This window comes from Chrysochloris asiatica, unplaced genomic scaffold (assembly GCF_000296735.1).
Source record: "Chrysochloris asiatica unplaced genomic scaffold, ChrAsi1.0 scaffold00436, whole genome shotgun sequence".
NCBI classification, from domain to species: domain Eukaryota; kingdom Metazoa; phylum Chordata; class Mammalia; order Afrosoricida; family Chrysochloridae; genus Chrysochloris; species Chrysochloris asiatica.
The window spans coordinates 990704-1011620 of NW_006408954.1; positions in this window are offsets into that span (position 1 = coordinate 990704).

The window sequence follows — 20917 nt, forward strand, 5'->3', positions numbered from 1 at the left end:
GGTGGGAGGCCACTTGGCTGTGTGGACACCGTCCTTGCCCGATGATGATGACGTCAAACAGTCGCTGTTTTTTTCTCCCCTTTTTTTTTTGTTCCCCTCCTCTCTTTGTTGCCTGCCCACTCTCTGCCCACTGCAAGCGCCAAAATTACACGGTGGGGCAGATGACCCTCACTTTCTCCTCCCCCCATCCCAAGTGGTTCCCCCTGTTCAATAATTACTGAAAGCGATGCTTTCAGTGCAAGTTGGCTCCAGCCCCGCCCCCCCACGCTGAGAGGTGTTGGGGCTGTGCTACACGCAGCCAGTGGCGGGTACAAGTTAAAAAACTAGGAGTTCCTCAGTATGGTGATTTTTTTTTAAAAAAAGCTAGTTTAAGATTTTGATGTACTGAGACTTATGGTAGCTGTAATGATGTGGGTTCGCCACAGGAAGATTTGTTTTTGTAAATTCCCCTCTCCCGAACCCAGAGCCTCACTCACCCCGGCCGTCTGGCCTTCTAGCAAACCTGAAGTCCCCCAGTTAGGTATTTTTGAGGCACTAATTTTCTAATTAAATCTCTGTGAAAACACAAGTGGTATGTTAATACATATATAACCTGAGTTTGTTTAGCTTCTTGAGGTCATCTTCCCTACTTCTACAATGCCACATTCTGTTAATCACTGCTGTGGTTAGGTGCCCTGTGCACAACAGAATGAAACACTGCCCAGGTATGCATCATTCTCACAATCACAGTTGAGCCCATTGCTGCTGCCACGATACCAATTCATCTCCTTGGGAGTCTTCATCTTTTTTTTTGCTGATACTCCTTTTTACCAAGCATGATATCTTTCCCAGGGACTGGTCCCACCTGATAATATGCCCGAAGTGTGAGAGACGAACTCTCACCATTCTAACTTCTAAGGAGCATTCTGAATGAACTTTTTCCAACACAGATTTCTTTCTTTCTGGCAGTCCATTGTACTTTCAATATTCTTCTCCAATACCACAACTCAGATACACCAATCCTGCTACAGTCTTCCTTATTCTTGTCAAACTTTCATATGTATATGAGGTAATTTAAAAAGAACATGACTTGGTTCAGAGGCACATTAGCCCTCCAACTGACATCTTTGCTCTTAAATAGTTTAAAGAGGTCTTGTACACCAGATACGCCTAATGCAATACACCACTTAATTTCTTGACTGCTGCTTCCATGAGTGTTGCTGGCACATACAAGCAAAATGAAATCTCTGACAACTTCAATCTTTTCTCCATTTATCTTGAAGTTATTTATTGGTCCTGTGGTTAGGATTTTTGTTTGCTTTACATTGAGGTGCAATCTACGCTGAAGGCTGTGGTCTTTGATCTTCATCAGTATTTTAAGTTCGCTTTACTTTCTGCAAGCAAGGTTGTATCATTTGCGTATCTCAGATTGTTAATGAGTCTTCCTCTAATCCTGACGCCAAACTCTCCTTTGTATAATCTGGTTTCTTCGATTATTTCCTCAGCAGACAGAATGAATAAGTATGGTGAAAGAATACAACCCTGGTGCCCGCTTTTCCTGATTTTAAACCATTCATTGTTCCCTAGTTGTGTTCAAACAGCTGGCTTAATGTACAGGTGTGCCACCGAGTTGGTGCCAACTCATAGTGATCCTGTGTAGAATTTCTGAGGCTGTAAATCTTTATGGGAGCAGGAAGCTACGTCTTTCTCCCACAGAGCAAATGGTAGATTCAAACTACTAACCTTGTGGTTAGAAGCTCGGCTCATAATCCACTATACTACTAGGGCTCTGAGGAAGTTTTAGAAGTTTTCAATTTCATCACAAGCACAATTAAGTGTTCTGGAATAGCCATTCTTCACAATATTATCCATAGCTTGTCATGATCCACACAGTTGAAAGCCTTTGCATAGTCAGTAAAGCACAAGTTAATATCTTTCTGATGTTTTACCAGAATAGAATCCTTCAGTAGTTCAAGACTTGAATTTTTCTTCAGTTCTTTCATCTTGAGAAATGCTGAGCATGTTCTTTTCTTTTGGTTTTCTAACTCCAGATCTTTGCACATTTCATTATAATACTTGGCTTTGACTTCTTAAGCTGCCTTTTGAAATTTCTATTCATCTCCTTTACTTCCTCTTATCTTCCATTTACCTTAGCATCTCCACACTGTAGAGCAAATTTCAGAGTCTCTTCTGACATTCATTTTGGTCTTTTCTTCCTGTCATATCTTTTTAATGACCTTTTGCTTTCTTCATGGATGATGTTCTTGATGCTATACCATAGCTCCTCTGGTCGTCAGTCATTAGCGTCTGTTCTTGAGAGGATATCTGAATTCAGGTGGGATATATCCAAGGTAATATTTTGACTCTCATATATTTATTTTCATTTCCTTCAGATTCATCCTGAACTTGCATAGGAACAGTTGATGCTCTGCTCCACAGTCTGCCTCTGGCCTTGTTTTGGCTGATGATACAGAGCATTTTCCGCCCTCTCTTCCCACAGATGTAGTCAGTTTTATTTCTGTATATTCCATCTAGTGAGATCCATGTGTATAGTTGCATTTTATGTTGTTTAAAATAGGTATTTGCAATAAGTAAGTCATCAGTCTTGTGAAATTCTATAATGGGATCTCCAGTATCATTTATATCAGCAAGGCTGTATTTTCTAATTTCTGATTCTTCCTCTGTGTTCCCAACCTTTGCATACCAATCACCAGTAATTATTAATACATCTTGATTACATATTTGATCAATTTCAGGCTGGAGAACTTGGTGGTGGTGGTGGTGATTGTGTACTACCGAGCAGGTTCCAACTTATAGTGACCCTGTGTAGGATTTCTGAAGCTGTAAATCTTTATGGGAGCAGAAGCCCTTATCTTTCTCCCATGGAGCAACTAGTAGATTCAAACTACTGACCTTGTGGTCAGGAGCCTATCTCATAATCCACTATATTACCAGGCCTCTGAAGAAGTTTATAGAAATCTTCAATTTCATTATAACTGGCTTTAGTGGTTGGTGAGTCAATTTGAATAACAGAGGTATGATAGGTAAATTTGAATAATAGTGGTATTACCTGGTCTTTCTTGGAGGCGTGCAGATATTATTCTATTACAGACAGCACTGTACTTCAAACTGTACTTGAAATGTTCTTTTTAACAATGAATACAACACCTTTCATATTGGATTTATTGTACCCGGAATAGTAAACCTTATGATTGTCAGATTCAAAATGGCCAACACCAGTTCATTTCAGCTCACTAATGCCTAGGATATCGATCTTTTTCATTTCTGACAACTTCCAATTTTCCTAGATTCATACTTTGTATATTCCATGTTCTGATTACTAAAGGATGCCTGCAGCTCTCTCTCCTCATTTTCTTGTGCCTCATTAGCAAACGAAGGTCTTGAACGCTTTTCTCCCTTTGTGTCATTATGTCACTTCAAATTTGAGGGGCAGCCCTTTCCCAGCCGTATTTTGAGTGCCTGCAACCAGAGACGCTCATCTCCCAGCACTATACGTGATAATGTTCTGCCACTATTCATAATGCTTTCATATTGTGGTACCACATCTAGCAGTGTTCTGCTGCTATTGATAAGGTTTTCAGTGGCTAAACATTCAGAAATGGTCCACCTTGTCTTCTTTCCAGTTTGTCTTCATCTGGAAGCTCATCTGAAACCTGTCTACCATGGGTGACCCTGCTAGTATTTAAAATAATGGTGGCATTAGCTTCCAGAATCACAGCAACATGCAAGCCACCACAGCATGGCAAACTGACAGACCAGTGACGCTCAATTAACCACTACATCCCGCCCATTTCACTTCCTAAATGTTTCTCAAATCTGCAGACTCTTATTTTTACTCCTTCCCTAGTCTAATGCTTACATCTTTATTCTTGAACTATTATAGTAATCCTTTTCCCTGCTTCTCTGAAACCCACTTTCCACATTTATCCAAAACACAAATTGGATCATATCAGCATTCTATTCATACCTTGTTCATGACTTCACCATGCTTACAGGATAAAGTTCAAGCTTTTTGTGCACTAAACACCTGGTACCACTGCTCCTCAGCCACACCCACCATTGTCCCAGGTTTGGGGCCTGCTCAATGATTGTTAGTGATAAGTACCACTGAGTTGGTTCTGATTCTTAGTGACTCTGCTTAGGATTTCTGAGAAGCATCTTGTGGTTGAACCACTGACCTTGCGGTTAACAGTCCAGTGCTACACCAGGACGCCTGCTAAGTGATTATCCAAACTTATTGATCAACTTCTTCATGTATTGCTTATGGGTTTTCTCATTGGCAAGGTCTGAGGTGACCAAAATTCTACTCTCAGTGTGCTTTAAGACTCCCACCACCCCTCTGTCAGTTTGCTGCACTGTGATGATGTCATGTCGCTGGATGTTGGAAGCTATGATACTGGCATTTCAAGGGCCAGCAAAGACACCTATGGTAGAAAGGTTTCAACAGAGCTTCCAAACTAAGACAAACCAGAAAGAAGGATCTGGTGATCTGCTTCCAAAAATTAACCAGTGGCTTCCAACCTAGACATGGGCTCAGCTCTAGCACTATATTGAACAATACTCTATTGTGATCCATAAGGCTTTCACTGGCTGATTAGTGAATTTGAAGATGGTATAGGACTGGACAGCATTTCCTTCTGTTGAACATGGGGTCTCCATGAGTCAGGGATGAATCTGTAGCAACTAACAACTACAACAACAGTAGCTTTCTCCTATTCCAGACACTTTGCACTCACCCTCCAAGTCTCAGCTATGTAAAATTCTCTGACTGATGTAAAATTCTCTTTAGTGTTCAGGGTTTTGTTCATTGCATTTTGACCTCAGCATAAAGTAGAATCTCTGTGGTTACAAAGGTGCATTCATTTTATTTGGAACGATTATTGATGAGGTTAAGAGAAGTGCCCTGTCTTTTAAACATGAGTCTGGGAGAACAAGTTTTTCCATGGTGAATGCTTCCTACACTGGTTGTCTAAGCATTCTAACTTTAGTGCTCTTTTCAGCAGCACAAACACTAAGGGTTCTAACTTTCCAAGCTATGCTTGCAAAGTTAATGCCTTTGGGCATGTCTCATCCAAATCTATTCTTGATATTTCTATTATGTTTAAATGACTGAGGTCACTGCATTTTATTTTTGTTCAGAGCACTACAGATATTGTAGGAAAGTGCCAAAATAAATTCACTGTGAAGTAGAGAGGGAATAGCTGCCCATATCACTGTGTAGGAGTGAACTGATGGATCCTAAGAGATTTGGAGCTCTCTTTTCACTTAGACACAACAACTTTAGTAACATGACTGGGTACTTTAGTGACTGTGATTCACATCTGAATGATAAAGGTCGGTTTATCATATCATTCTGTTATGATGAAGGCTTGTTTATTATGTCAGTCTCTTTTGCTATCTTTTGATTTCTTGTTCACCCAGGCTATATTTTCTCTTATTAGATAAGCACAGATGTTGGTTTGTTAGTTTGCACAATTTCTGTGTAATCTAACTAAATCTGAGTTTGAATCTGGGGGATTATTTAAATCAGATGGGCAAGTTGCTGGGCACTTTTTCTTATGAGGAAATAATGGAGAAGGGAGAAAGGAGTACCCAGGCAGATGAATACTGTCTGTGACTTTCAACAGACATGAAATGCCAGTATGGTCCATTTGTTATCATAGCTCCTAGCTAATTTCCTTGCCATTCACCTCCCTTCTTTCAATCAATTCTCTAGTGTCAACAGAATGATTTTTCTAAAATACAGATGTGGTCCGATCATTCCCCATTGCCTACTGCATACTTCTCATTGGAAATAAAAGAACCCCTCAAACTTGGCTCTTCTCTTATAAGTCTCCTGCCACTCTTTGCTACTAGCACTAATTTTTTTTTTCATTCCTTCACTTTCTATCACTACTTGTCATCCTTCTGCCTCACACACACAAACATCCAGATATGCACACATTCTCATATTCTTTGAAGACATCAACTATTGTAGTTAGGGTTTGCTAACCTTGAAAGTCTTTCCCTCCATGAGTCACCACCTGGTGATAGTTTATTCATTCTTTATGACTGAATGGCACCTTCTCACCCAAGTCTTCCCTATTCTTGACCTGATGTAGTTGTTCCTGCCTCCATGCTCTGTTTATGTCTCTGCTAGAACACCTCTTTCTCTACTTAAGTGAGCATGGACATTATTTTCTTGGTCTATATTGTTTCCTCATTCCTTCATTGATATAGTCATGCAAAAAAACTCCAGTGGTAGGAGTTAAGAGTCCAAAGCTATTCTTATTCCACTGAGACCATAGTGTCATCAGAAAGGCTCATATATAGGCTCATATAAAGGATATATAGCAAATGTGATATAAGTTCACAAATCAATGACTAATCTTTTCAATTTCAATATTCTTAGTATCCACTATTAGCAAATGTTATTGTTGTTAAGTGCTGTTGTGTCAGTTCTGACTCATAGTGACTTTGCAGCTAGCAGCTAGCAGTGCAGTGTCACACTATTACTCCACATTTACAAATAGTTATGTATTAACTTTTACATACATATAAAAAAAATATATAGTTGTCTTATCAGGCCCATAATTTAAACAATATTATTGATTGTTGTTAAGTGTCGTCAAGTCGGTTCGACCCATAGTGGCCCTGTATAGGGTTTCCAAGGAGTGACTAGTGAACTTGAGCCACCAACCTTACAGTTCAAAGCAACTTTGTAGTCAGGTGCATTAACCCTCAGTACCACACCAGGGCTCCTTTGTTAATTAGAAAAAGCTTAATATTTTTTAAGTGAGTCAATTTAAAGTCAATACTGATATAAATTTGATGATAGAACACAAATGTCTACAGTATGAGAAACACTGACCTAACCGGGTTAATTCTCACTATTTCCTTTTTGCTTGCATTCAGGCTATATAATTTCACATTTAAAATTTCTTGGAGGGTCTAGAAATAAACTATCTTGCTGTGGGAAACTTGCAACCAGAGGCAAAGTTTAACTGTTTAAGTTAAATCGTGAAAAGAGAGAACAAACAACATTGTGTGTATGTTTAAAAGACAAACTATACTTGTTATTGTATTTTTAAAAATGATTACACAAACTCTCTTTCCGCTTGAATTTCCTAATCTCTATAGGTTCCCTGTAACGATGATATTAGACCTTTTCAGATCACAAGGAACAGACCTCTTCTTGTTAGTTTCCATTGCATCTGCTCAAATTTCTGGCAACCTTACCTATAACTGAAACATTGCCCAGGCCTGTGCCATCTTCATGATGGTGTGTAAATTTGAGCTCTTGTTGCAGCTCTGGGGTCAATCCAGCTCATTGAGAATTTCCTTCATTTTCACTGACTTTCTACCAAATATGATGTTCTTTTCTATCACTTGGTCTTTACTGATGACATGTCCAAAGGGAACTAGCCAGAGTCTCGCCATCCTCACCTCTTAGGAGCATTCAGATTGTCTTTCTTTCAAGACTGATTTGTTCGTTCTTCTGGCACTCCAAGTTATATTCAATATTCTTTGCCAGTTGGTTATTATTTATATGAGGAAACAGGTAAGAATGAAAATGGCTTCCCCCAGTCTCATGAGCAGCCGGACATGGTTCTTGAACATTTGAAACACAACAGTAGCTGCTTGAGATTGACAAAAATCCTGGCAAATCAACAAGAAAGAATATGCCTTTTCTAAGCCCTTCTCCTCCAACCCTACCCAGCTGCTTCATCTTGGCTTCTCTCTCTACCTATTGCTACTATTTTTGTCTCTCGTTCTCTGACTTATCCTGTGTTACATCTGATAATGGTTATACTCCGCAACCCATGTGGAGAGATTAAACCCTAGTAGGGGCGACGGGAGATTAGAAAAAAAAAGGAAGACACAAGACACAAAATGAAAATAGTAAAGTTGGAACCAGGTGGGACACAACACTCTGATGCAGATACTGTAACACAGACCTAGTGCCACAAATTTATTATATACACATATCAAAAGAAAGTGCTGAAGGCAGGGAAAAGAATACAAAAATATCTGGTGTTATTGATGCAAGCAATAAGCAGGACTTTATCAGAAGAAAGTAACTTGTGGTTGCTAAGGAAACAGAGATACGGCAGCTAGATGTTTTTGTAGACTTGAACTGAAGGTCATACAAGGAAAAAATTTTGCAAGTTCATTGTCCCCTGAGGCAGCCCTGCAAGTTCCTCAGGAGCAGCCTGATTTTCTGGACCACAACTGTTCAGTTGCAATCCTTCGATTAAACTACCCCCAAGTCTCAGACCTTCACTTCAAATCACTCCCAACAATCCTGCCTCTTGGCTTTTGTTTGCTAATGTCTTTGTATGGTTCAGCTTTTGCTCACCAGACTGTCGACATCTGAGGTGACCAACTAGTCCCAGCTTTCTGGGGAATTTCTAGACTTTAGCATTGAAGTTTCCACATATTGAACACACCATTAGTCAGGAGCAAACTGAGACCTTGGCCATCCTTCTTCTTCACATTTTATATTCAGATTGTATAAGAGAGAAGGTCTGATTTGGTCTGTTATCTTGTCCAGTTGAGAATATTTGAGCTTTCCCGCTAGGACCCATCCCAACTGGACCAATGTCAGGTCAGAAGGTGACATAAAGAAGTCTCCATAGCATCCTTCCGGAGAAGGGCCTGTGGGCATGGCAAGTCAGAGAACATTATAAATTCCTCTCTGGTATAGTTTAGTACAACAGTGTGTCACTTACCAGAATCCTGGTGTCCTTGTGAACGCTGCTGGGGGTGTATGTGGAATTGGGGGCGGGGGTGAGAGGGATTGGCACCCTTTCCTATACGAATCGGGCTGCTAATCTCACGATCAGCAGTTTGAAACTATCAGCTGTTCCGTCAGAGAAAGATGAGGCTTTCTGCTCCCATAAAGATTTACAGCCTCGGAAACCCTGTGCAGGGTCGTATGAGTCAGAACTGACTCCACGGCACATAACAACAACAACAATATACATTAGGCATCTAATAGTGTGTTATGGAAACCCTGGCTCCACTTCTAATTGAATATCTTATCCCATTAAACCGTGTCCAGTTGAGAGATTGTAAAATTTGCAAAAGGAGAGATGTTTCAAAAGCTAACCACCACATTCTCAGGGAACTGAAGAATGTTAACTGCTAATAGCATAAGAGGACACACATAAAATTCCCCTTGGCTTCAAGGCACAGAACTTGAAACCCACTTGACTCCAGAAATTAGGTCCCTTGTTATTAAGACTGTTTTCCTCATCTGCAACGAACAGAAGTCCTCCCTTCCTCCTCTTAAGTTCTATGAACTAAAGAGAAAAGGGAAAAATAAAATTACTGTAAAAATACTTAACGTCTGAAGCATATGACAGGCTTTCAGGAATCAACTATAAAACTTGAGGGTGAGACACGCCCTGACCAAGGAGACGGAGAGCAAGGCGGCTCCTGGTGGGGGCAGCACTGCTTCATCACCGAGCGCTCCAAAGCACGCCTTGGGCAGACGACACTGCACCCCTCTGCGCTGTCGCCGCGGAAGCTCCCGTGGGGCACAACAAAAGGGTTACTGGCTTTGCCAATTCTTTCCAGCCTTGTTGTCTTTGTGGCTCTTAACATCCTGTTCTGAGAGCAGGTTTGTGGCTATTACTCGGTGAAGCTGAGAACTGTTGAGAAAAAAGGCAAAACTAGACGCATTGAAGAGTCAATTTGGAAGAAAAGCAGATAAAGAGAATTAATCCAGTTAAATTTCACCTGTCTTGGTAGGGAAGGTGATGGTGAGGAGCTGTGATTTCCAGAGGTGGGGGCAGAGGAAGGATGCATGTATATTTGTAAGTGGAGTCTAGGGCTTGGTTTACAAAGGTTTGTGAGAAAGGGCCTTCAAGAAAATCTTCCCAGTCACAGAAAATCCCCCAGCAAAACCTCAGGCCCCATTTCATAGGTTTCTCTTTCTAGTGACTCAAGTTCACCTTCAGTACATGCTCTTAGAGCCCCCACATCCTACCCATGTGCTAACCTCATCTATTTCTCCCCTCTCAACGCCTCTTCTGACCAACTTCAAGCCATGCAGCCCACCTCTCCCACTGTAGTGGGCCTTCCAAGCTCTTTGTCTTGCGTGAAAATCTCCCACTTTCTACTATATCTCCAATGACCAGGAATAGTTTCTTCTTGGAAGCCCTTCTCTAAGTACCTTAGCTTGTGGAGCCCTCTAACCATTTGGTATCGTCCATGGCATTCCAATTCACAACAAACAAAGAAACATAATTATTCTTTGTCTTTATCTTGCATTGTTTATCACTGTTTCTTCAATTAGAAATACACCCAGATCCAGGGCTGGGCACCAGGTCTCAGTGACCAGAGGGTACAAAGCTCTCTGAAGCATGTGGTAGATCCCTGCAGCTTTTACAGTGGTGGTTGATGGTGGTTATGTGTTGTGTTTGTCCTACTCAGAGCAACTCTTCATAGGGTTTCTGAGGTTGTAAATCTTTAAGGGAGCAGAAAGCCTCATCTTTCTCCCATGGAACCGCTGGTAGTTTCGAACTGCTGACGTTTAGGTTAGCAGCCTGATCCATAACTACTTCACTACCAGAGATTGTTGTAACTTTTACAGGAATGCCTCCAAATAATACCAGACTCAATTCTAGTCTGAGGGGACAGAGTTTGAGGAAATAAGATCTACCCTTCTTTACCAATCTGGATTTTATTCTCTGTTTCAAAATAGTAAAAAGAGTTAGAATCACTGATAGGCCCCTAGAGGAGCTGGCTCTGACTTTAGTGGTGAGATAAAAGGATTAAAACTCTGAGATTTATTCAGAGAATGCAACAGAATGAAGACTGACAGGAGTCTGATTCCGGTATTAACTCTGCAGGCCTCAGTTTGCTCATCTGCAAAATGGGAGAAGTGAACTGCATGATTTCAAACTCTCTGGCTCTTTGATTGGTTCCCCTTAGTTCTTGCTTCCCTCAGCGGCTCATTGCACCCTTGAGGGAAGGCATGTAGAGAAATCCATGGACAGAAAACAGGCTCTTTCCTGTGAGCCCTCATTACATTTTCTACATGGAAAGGATGATAAAGACATCACTGGGTAAAGCAAGGAAACAAAAAAGACGACTGAAATTCTCACAGGCTCATGGATTTCATCCTAGTTCTTCAGAAACTCTGTGTAACATGCCATGATTTAGTTTTCTGTGGGATAAAAAGGGGAAATACATAATACTACAATTTGAACTTGAAAGTCGCCACCTGTAATCCAGACTTGGCCTGTGGTGTCCTGGGAGGTAAATGCCCACTTCTAGATGATGTACTACTTCACAGATGGCAACTCTATCCACAGTGTTTTACAGACGTGGTCTCTGCTTTCCGGAATCTTCCTACTTAAGGTAAAAGAAATCCCAATAAAAATGACCATCAATGGGTTGTCTTAAAAAGAAAGCAAGTATGTTTAGAGTATTAGCACATTGCATCTAAGCATAGTTTGAGTATGTGAGGACTCTGTACAGAGTGGGGAAGAAGATACCAAGACATCTAAATACGGAAATTTGAGAATTGGGGTCCTCTTGGCCACCTCATTTCCCCTTGGCTGGCAGTATCCTTGGAGTGGAGGTGCTGCGATATTAAGGACTCCAAGTAAGAGAAGGCAGATCAATTACTTGATGGAGAAAATTGCTGCTGATACAAACAGTTGCCTGGTGACACCTATGATGTTTTTGCCCTAAACAGAGATAAGAAAAGCAATACCATATTGTGGAGTGTGTGGTTTGTGATGTGAAATTAGTTGGTGGGAACTGTAATACTAGACTCTGAAGAGATTTATACCTTTACTTTTAGTTACCTAATACTTAAAATTCCCTTCTGCGGACTTTGTTGGGAAACTCTGAACAGTTTTATTATGCTCATTTCACATCTGGGAAACCTGAGGAGCACATAGTGCTTATCTTGGACCACACATAGGTGAATTCTGTGATGGTTTGCCAGGGATGGTCATGGTTTCTGCGTAGTGTCCAGACATGATTATTAAAAGTGCCTCTGTTACTATCACAAGTGTTCTTATTTACCATCAAGTATAAAATCACCTTCGCCACCTGATACCTTGCTGGCAAAAATGTCGTTGGAAATCCTGTTTCACATTCACCAGATCATTCATATTAGCAAATGTTTTTTCATTTGTGAAGAGACACACAGGACCTGCCACTTAGAAATACCCATGTGTAACACATCAGAACATGATGCCTCTGGTTGAAACATTTTTGTTGACCTGTTTGTTTTTCACTTTGTTTTGTTTTCTTTTTATAGTTACTGATGCTTTTGAAAATTACATTTTATAGACTTAGATAAACATTATTTCTTTTGTCTTCTGATGGCAAGCCATTCTAAGCTATCTTGTTCTTAATAGGACTTAAAATGAAAGGGGAAAAAATAAGCCAATATCAGGGCAATTTCATTTATGCTTGGTTCTAACAATGATTATTGTCAGAAGACCAACATAATGGAAATGGACATGTTTCCATAGCTCTATAATTAAACAGGAGGTCTAGTGTGGTGCTGTGGGTTCATGCGCTGGACTGCTTAGTCATTTAAACTGCAAGGTCAGAGATTCAAGCTCACCACTCACTCCTTGGAAACCCTATATGGGGTCGCTATGGGTCGAAACCGACTCAAGGGCACTTAACAACAATAGCATAAATAGGCTTGCTAAGAAGTCATACGTAATCATTTATGATTCTTAGTATTATTGTCGTAGTCCTGGTGTAGTGTTATAGGATAAGCACTGGACCCTAAGGTCATTTGAATTGCAAGGTTAGAGGTTCAAAATCACCAGCTGCTCCTCAGAAATGCTCTAGGGCTCTAGGGTCTCCATGAGGTGGAATCAATTGGATGACACAGAACAACAACAATCAAAACCAATAATGACTCCATTTGTAACAGGTTAGCCAGGACAGCAAAACCACTCTTTGCTCTCTTTTATCTCGTCTTTAATTTTAAATGACAGTTTTTTTTGTTAGCTCATTTAGTGTTGTGGATTGCCAACATTAACCAAGAAATAGACTCTTACCTTCCCTGGTTAAGAGAAACTGTTGAAAACGTAGCCCTCCTGGTATCATTATTGTAACTCTCTATATGACAGGAAGAAAATCAAATTTCAAGTTCTTGCCGCTTTTCCTGTACCTTTCACACCAAATTTCAAAGTACAGCAGTAGGCAGATTGGATTGTAATAGCAATTCATAAACCTAGAAATGAAATTAAACCAAAAAATGCAGTGTACTTCTAGTTCAAATGGCATTTCTTCCAGAAAGAACATCTCCATAGTAACAGCGATGGCAATAATAGTATATTTCATGAGGATCTGAGTATCAAATGTATGTAGATTATAGAATACAGCTACTATTTTCCACAGGCCTGCTCAGAGAAACGTTCTCCTAGGTCTGTCACTTTGGAGAGAGACATATGTCAGTGAGAAGGCATTAATATAATGCTTTCTCAGATTGTTTTCAGTTCCTGGTCTCAAAGGGGAGAAACAAAGAAAAGAGCTCAGTACAAGTTTTCCCTCATAGACTAGTCAGAAAGGTTGACCATATAAGTCCATTCAGAAGAATTTCTTTTTTTTTTTTTTTTTTTACTGTATATGTCTAGATCTCATAGTTCTTAATGATTTATGTTAATTCCCTTGACTCTTAATGCCTTTTTTCTTTTGTGCATTTCACAAAGAGCTTTACTTCAGAATATCTGCTGAGGCTCCAATTGCTTCGCCTATGGGGGAGGGGGAGATTCAGGGCTGCTTGAACACATGGTCAGCTGACCGGGGTTCCTTTGGCTGACTGGAAACTGAAGAGTTCAGACCTGATGGGAGACCTTTTCCCTACTTAGTCCGTCTGATCAGCAGAAACCTGAAGGCTGCTGGAACGCTTTTCATACAGCTTCCGGAAGCAGTTTTCTGCATCAAACAAATAGATCTTTTCTGTGGGGATAGCTAGCAAGGAAGGCTCCCAGGCAGGGTGTGGTTAGTGATTTCCAGGATCCCTTTGCTTAAATGTTGCTGTCTACTTCCTCCAGGGGATTTTGCTTCTGTACTCTGTCAAGCTGCTAGAAGTGGGCTCTTTACAAACCAAAGCACCAGCAGAGGGATATCTGCTATACACAGGTTTCTGCTGTCAAGAGTATTGTCATTTTGTTCTCTTCGGGTGTCTCTCTCTCCACACTCACCACACCCACCACCTCCCTGGCATTAATAATTTGAGCACAACTATGCGTGTGTCGCTGTGGGTTAATGCTCCAGATTGCAAAGCCATTTGAACTGCAAGGTTGGTGGTTCAAGCTCACCAGTCACTCCTCGGAAACCCTATTATACAAGGTCACTATGGGTTGGAACCGACTCTATGGCACTTAATGACATGCAGGAGTCCTGGTGTGGCGCTGTGGGTTAAATCGCCAGATTGCAAAGCCGTTTGAACTGCAAGGTTGGCAATTCAAGCTCACCAGCTGCTCCTTGGAAATCCTATACAGGGTCGCTATGGGTCAGAATCAACTCGATATACAGCGTCGCTATGGGTCGGAATCGAATGGACAGCACTCATCAATAACAGCACAATGACTTCTTCCTGGGTGGTGCAGTTGGGTAAGGCTTGATGACAAACCCAAAGTTCTGCAGTTCGAACCTACGCATAGCCACCTCAGAAGACAGACCTGGTGAACTACTAATTTCCAAAAGGTCACCACCATTGATCACCCTATGTTGGAGCACAGTTTTACCCTGACACACTTGGGGTTCTCACGAAGGGAAGCAACTAGATAGCAACTGAGACAATCACACAGCTGCTATGGATGTTAGAATGATCAGGACCTGGAGCTCTGGACCTGCAGCATCAAGAAACCTACCTAGAGAAATAATAAGGCTGCAACAAGATTCAGGGCATTTTCCCCATAGGCCCCCCTGCCCTCCAGTATACACACTGTGTAAAGCCAGTGGGTTCCAACTCTAGGAGCGGCTGGTGGGTTTGAACTGCCGACTTTAAGGTTAGTAGTCCAATGCTTATCCTACGGCACCATGCCAGGACTCTTGTGTCAGACTAGCTCCTCCTTTAAATCAATATGACCTGGTAATTCTGTTACAAAGTCACCAAACCCTTGTGTTATCTGTCCTGTAAACCCAACAGTTTGTATTCTTACAGGCAAAGTAGGGCTTTAACTTTCTGGAAGCTCCATCACGTCTTCTTGGATATCAGGCAAAATCCTTTGAGGGATTGAGGAGCTCTGGTCTCTTCCTGGTATGATTTAAACTCACTCTCTGCCTTTCCTTTTAGTCAACATCCTTTGTCTTTCAGGGGCTTCCGTGCATCTTTTTGCCCTAAATGGTAAAAAGTGTTCCCCCAGTCTGCCAAAACACAGGTGACCCAAGGTCATAATCAGGAGGATAGGCCAACCATTGTTGTGACCGACACATTCTTGATCTAAATTAATCTAAAATCTTGCTTGAATGGCCTGTAAATTGGGTCATAGGGGTTAGCCATGATTGGTCCCTCACTCCCCACCAATGACTATAGATTAAAATATGACATTCTTCCAACAAGTTATTGTTTTGCTTTTAAGCATCTGAAATAGCAGAGTTCAAGTTGCTAAGATTATTTTCCCATCTTTTTTTTTTTTATTTGGTGGACATTGTGCCTCTCCTATTTTCACTTTCTGGGAAGTTTGCCAGTTTTTCAAGGACTGGGTAAAGAACAAAATAAATATTTGTAGGTAGTTTAAAAAGTGATTAAGTATGTTGGATGTAACTCAGTCCATCCAAAGAAAAGCATTTTAATTGCCTTTCGGATGTTTTAAAGTAATTAACTTAAGAGATTCAAAGGTTGATTTAGTACTTTACTTTTCAGATTTGTGGTCAAGATCTGTGTGTGTGTGTGTTGTGTTGTGTTGGGGGAGGGGAGAGGAATTGGAAAAAGTGAAGCCAAATGAGTAAAACTTTTTAAAGTCCAGATTAAGTGATTGAAATTGACTTTATGAAAATGATTCCACTACCTCCTTATGTGTAATATTATTCAGACCTTATTGTTGTGACAAATTAGTCTGTAAGTGTTTACTTAACAAAATTCAGCATATACTCTTTCAAATTGCTTTTAAAAAGCGGCGAGCCGGGAGGCTCACTGAATTTGGGAGGTTCCGCAGTTTACTGTTTATGAACATGCTTATCAGTCTACTTTGGAGGTTCCTTTCTGTGCCTGAGATTAAAGAAACCAGAGAACTGGATTCCAGCAAAGGTTCCTGTCCATAATCATGTGTGAAATGTTTTCCTTCCTAAGGCTTGGCTGCAGAGCCTCAGTAGTGTGTGGCAGTGGAAACAGGCAGCGCGGGTCCTGTGTCGAAAAGCCCCGTCACCTGTTGGGGCCTCCCAGAGCGCGCGGGCAGGGGGCACTAGCCCCAGGCAGAGGCAGCGCGCGTCTGAAGCACTGCCCCCATTCCTCAGAGGCCCAGTCCCGCGAGCGGACGGACAGACAGACGGAGGGACGCAGGCAGGCCTGGCGCCTGGAATGCAGTTTACTCTAGCGAGCTGAGACTTTGCACAGCAGTGGAGACAAGTTTGGGTGGGGTTTCGCACCCGTCCCCTCCTCCCACCTCCGGGCCCTTTTCCAGGAGCTTTCTGGGAGCTTTGAGAACTACGGCGCTGAAGTTAAAAGATCGAGGAGCTTGTGCTGTAGGCAGGGACAATGGAAGAAAATGAAAGCCAGAAATTTGAGCCGGGCCGTCCTTACTCAGCAGACAGCAGACAGATGCAGGGTAAGTAACAGTCATTCAAAGATGGAGTTACATTTAAGCGTGTCCCTCGTCGCTTGCTGCCTTTTAAATGTGCAGACTGGACGTGTGGCAAAGAAAAAGCTTATTTCTTGTGGTGGTGGACTCTCCACACTGAGTAACAGGCTTTACCCAAACAATTCGTTGGGTTTGACTTTATCATCTCTGCCAAGGTTTCTTTAAACCGCGAAAAGTAGTAACCCGCGCTGCGATGTCACATTGTAGCACCTTAAGCAGTTAGTATGTGCCTGTATCTCTAAGCAGTGACATGTAGACCGGTTAGCAGCGTTAGTGCTCACTGCTCCAGCCAGGGGAGCAAGAATCTACTTTTGTGAAGATAATCTCTGAAACTGCAGCCTCCCCATTCATTGGTTGGTTTATTTCATGAGTCAAACACATCTTGGTTGCAAGTATTATACAGTAATTTTGAGTTAAATCACCGAGTTCAGAGAAGCTTCATCAGAACAGCATGCTTACGAACGACACTTGCTGTTTGCATCTGGATAATAGAACGTTGCGAATTTTCTTTCAATTTTTATTCAAAAGTTGGGAGTTGTACAGTTCTGGTAAATTTTCTCCAGGCAGTTAGTTTCCTCTTAATTGTGCTTCTAATACTCTTGTGTTTTCCGTAGGGAATTTCCAGAAGATTGTTTTGTTACAAAGAAATTTCACAGTGAGGTTGGGGATGCCTGACTATGGAGTGAGGACTTCACCGCACTCCACTGTGTGGTGTCTGTAATGCAAGCACCTATCCCATAGTATCATAGGCAGCGTGTCTATAAACTGCATAATCCTGATCCAGCCCCTACCCCACCCCACCTTAGGTTCATCCAGGGGCCAGTTATAACTAAAATCTGTGCAGGGGTGCAGTGATCTGCGTGGGAGTAGGGATTATGCACAGGGGAAAAGGTATGTGTTCTGTAAGAATGTGGAAGGGAAGTAACAAATGACTCATCCACAATGAAAATGTAAAACTAAGCCAGACAGAAGAAAATGCAATTACTAGAGATAGAAAACCACCATCGAAATGCAGAAAGCACTAAACAGTAAATGTTGGAGAATCCTTGAGTCTAGATTTCTGTCTGTGCTTCAAAGCAGAACACTTTCCTTGAGGCCACCCGATCAGGGGGTTCCAGCAGGAAAAAAGGTACTGTTGCCATCTTCCCTTCCTCTACCACCCCCATTATAGGTCAGCTCCCACTGCAGGAATTCACCCTTTGGGGCTGTCCTGAAAGAAACTGCCCCAGAATCTAAAGAGGCGATTAGAATGGGCTCAGTTTAAGAAGTAACTTTCAAGCAAGCACAGCTGTAGCTTTGAAACTGGAGATGGTTGGTTTCAGGCATTGTGAATCACTTCATTCATTCAATGAATATTGAGCATCTCCGATGTAGATGCTGGTGATCCAACAGTGAAAATTTAGCACACTAGAAATACTTGTCCTCATTGAATTCACATTCTAAGAGTTAAATTGGGGGAGGAGAGTTGGGGAGACACAATGAATAAATAAGTAAAATTGTTGTTGTTGTTGTCAGGTGCCATCAAGTCGGAGCTGACTCATAGTGACCCTATGCGCAGCAGAACGAAACAATGTCCAATCCTGCTAAAAATACAGACCACCCAGTTAAATGTGGATTCCAAATAAACAATGGACATATTTGCACTTAAGGGGAAAAAAAAATCAGTCAGTGTTCATCTGAAATTTACATGTAACTGAGAGTCCTATATTTTATCTGGCCACCTGTTAGATGGCGGTAAAGCTAGGTGGGAAAATAAGACAGGAAAAGATGGAATCATACTGTAAATACTGTGATTAGAGAGGGCCTCACTAAAGTGACATTTCAGCAAAGAACTGAAAGAGCTGAGGGAGAAAAGCATTCCTGGTCAAGGACGGGTCTAACGTGTTCAAAGAGCATTAAGGACGTGAAAGAAAGATGTGAGGAAAAAATATGGAAGTCCAGGCCAGATTTCATAGGCTTGTGAAAGTACAGTAAAAATATAGAGTATTATTCCAAGAGAGATGGGAAGCTACTGGAGGTCTTTAAGTCAATAGTGGTCTTGCCTCACTGTCTTTTAAAAAGGTGGTGGTGGTGGTGGTTGTGGTTATGTGCTGGAGTCAGTTCTGACTCATAGCGACCCTGCATAGGGTTTCCAAGGCTGTAAATCTTTACTGGAACAGAAAGCCTCATCTTTCTCCCGTGGAACAGCTGGTAGTTTCGAACTGCTGACCTTGAGGTTACCAGCCTGACTTGTGACTGCTTAGCTACCAGAGCGCCTTTTTAAAAAGATACTTCTAGGTATTGTTTGAGAAGAACCCAAGTTCTGGAGAAGGGAAGAGGTAGGGGTAGGAAGGCCAGTTAGACTTCTGTAGTAACCAGGCTCTGGCTTGGATCAGTGGGTAATAGAGCAGGTGGTGATAAGAAATCAGATTCAAGATAGTGTTAAAGGCAAGGCCAACAGTTTGTTAAGAGATTGGATGTGAATTGGAAGAAAGGAAAATCAAAGATGACCTCAAAAATTTTGGTATGAGCAGCTGCAAGAATAGAGTTGCCATTTACCTAGAAGTGGGATAAAAAGAGGAGGAGGAGCAAATGAGAGTGTGTGTATTTGGAAGGAGAATGTAGAAAACCTTTTGAATGTTAGGATTGAGAAGCTTATTATGCATCCAAGTGGAGATGTTGGTTTAATTGGACATTCATGACTTGAATTTGACTATTTATGACCCCTTTAGTTTCTTCCTTGTCTTGTTTTCCCCTAGAGCCTTATCTCTTCTTTATAGGAAGGAGAGATGTCTGGGCACTATAAAGATCCACTAAGATGGAATGTGTGTGGAGAAAGAGAGGTCCAAGAGATGAGCCCTAGGGGCATTAGCATTTGGAGAACAGGGAGATTGGTAACAGGTGGTTGGAGATGTTGTAAAAAGCAGTTAGAAATCCATGCTGTATGTGTACAATCCTATTGACTTCTTGGTACAAGAAGCCCTAGTGGAGCAATGGTTAAGTTCTTGGCTGCTAATAGCAAGATCAGAGGCTGGAAGATGCCCATCGGCTGGCTCCGAGGGAGGGAGAAAACACCTGTTGATTGGTTTCCATAAAGTTTACAGTCTAGGAAACACACTGTGGGGCAGGTCTAGTCTGTCTTGTAGGGTTGCTGTGAGTGAGAATCATCTCCATAGTACACAACAACTTGATGCTGTGCAAGAGGTATGGTGACTTCATTTCCAGTGATCCTTGATCACTTGATCCTTGAGGACCACCACAAAGTAGAACAGAGTCTCTGATATTAACATCATCCATAATACCAAGCGCCCTTTCTTATCATGGCACGATTGGATTTGTTTCTGGATCTGTTTCACTCACATATAATATGATATTCCAGGGCAAGAACCTTGTCTCAATCATCTTTGCATTCCAGGCACCTAGCCGAGTACCAGGCACATCGAAGGCACTCAATAAATATTTGCTGAAAGGAATCTAATTATACTATCCCAGGACTTAAACTATAGCAATCTATTATAGATAAGGATCCCTCCCTGAGGTGGTCATATAACTTATTGTCCATACCAATACTTTTTGGAGAGTGAAAGGGGACACTATTAATAATTTATCTGGACAGCAGTTGTAACGCAGAACGGTTGTGGGCCAACTAAGATATATCGTTACCTCAAGGATACCTATAAACAATGAGGCTTCCGTGGTTTAATAGTCAAGCTTCTTGGTAAATAACCGTATGAAACTAGCACAATAGGCACTCAATTACTGTTGGTTGAATCTGAACCTCACTCTTATCAGGTTTCCTTTGAAGGCCTTGAGATTCCTACAATTGCTCACAGCAGTCCTGAGATGTTTGCTTTTGCTCTGGACCCTCAGGTCTTTGCAGCTGAAGTACAGTCAGTCAACCCACCTGCTTTCTTCCCTTACTCCTTTGACTCACTTGTAGTTTAAGGTAGTTAGTATTTACAGTTTCCTGCGAGTGCTACCTAGGGAATCCCAGACATTCTATCTTTGCTCAGAAATCACCTCTCAAACGGCCCCATCAAGCTATGTTCCCTTATCTTGTTTTATTCATCTTCAAAGCACTTCTCAGGACATGTATTTTTTTCATTATATGCTATTTATTTGTTGTCTGTCTTCCTGGTTATAATGTGACCTTCTCTGGGAAGGCA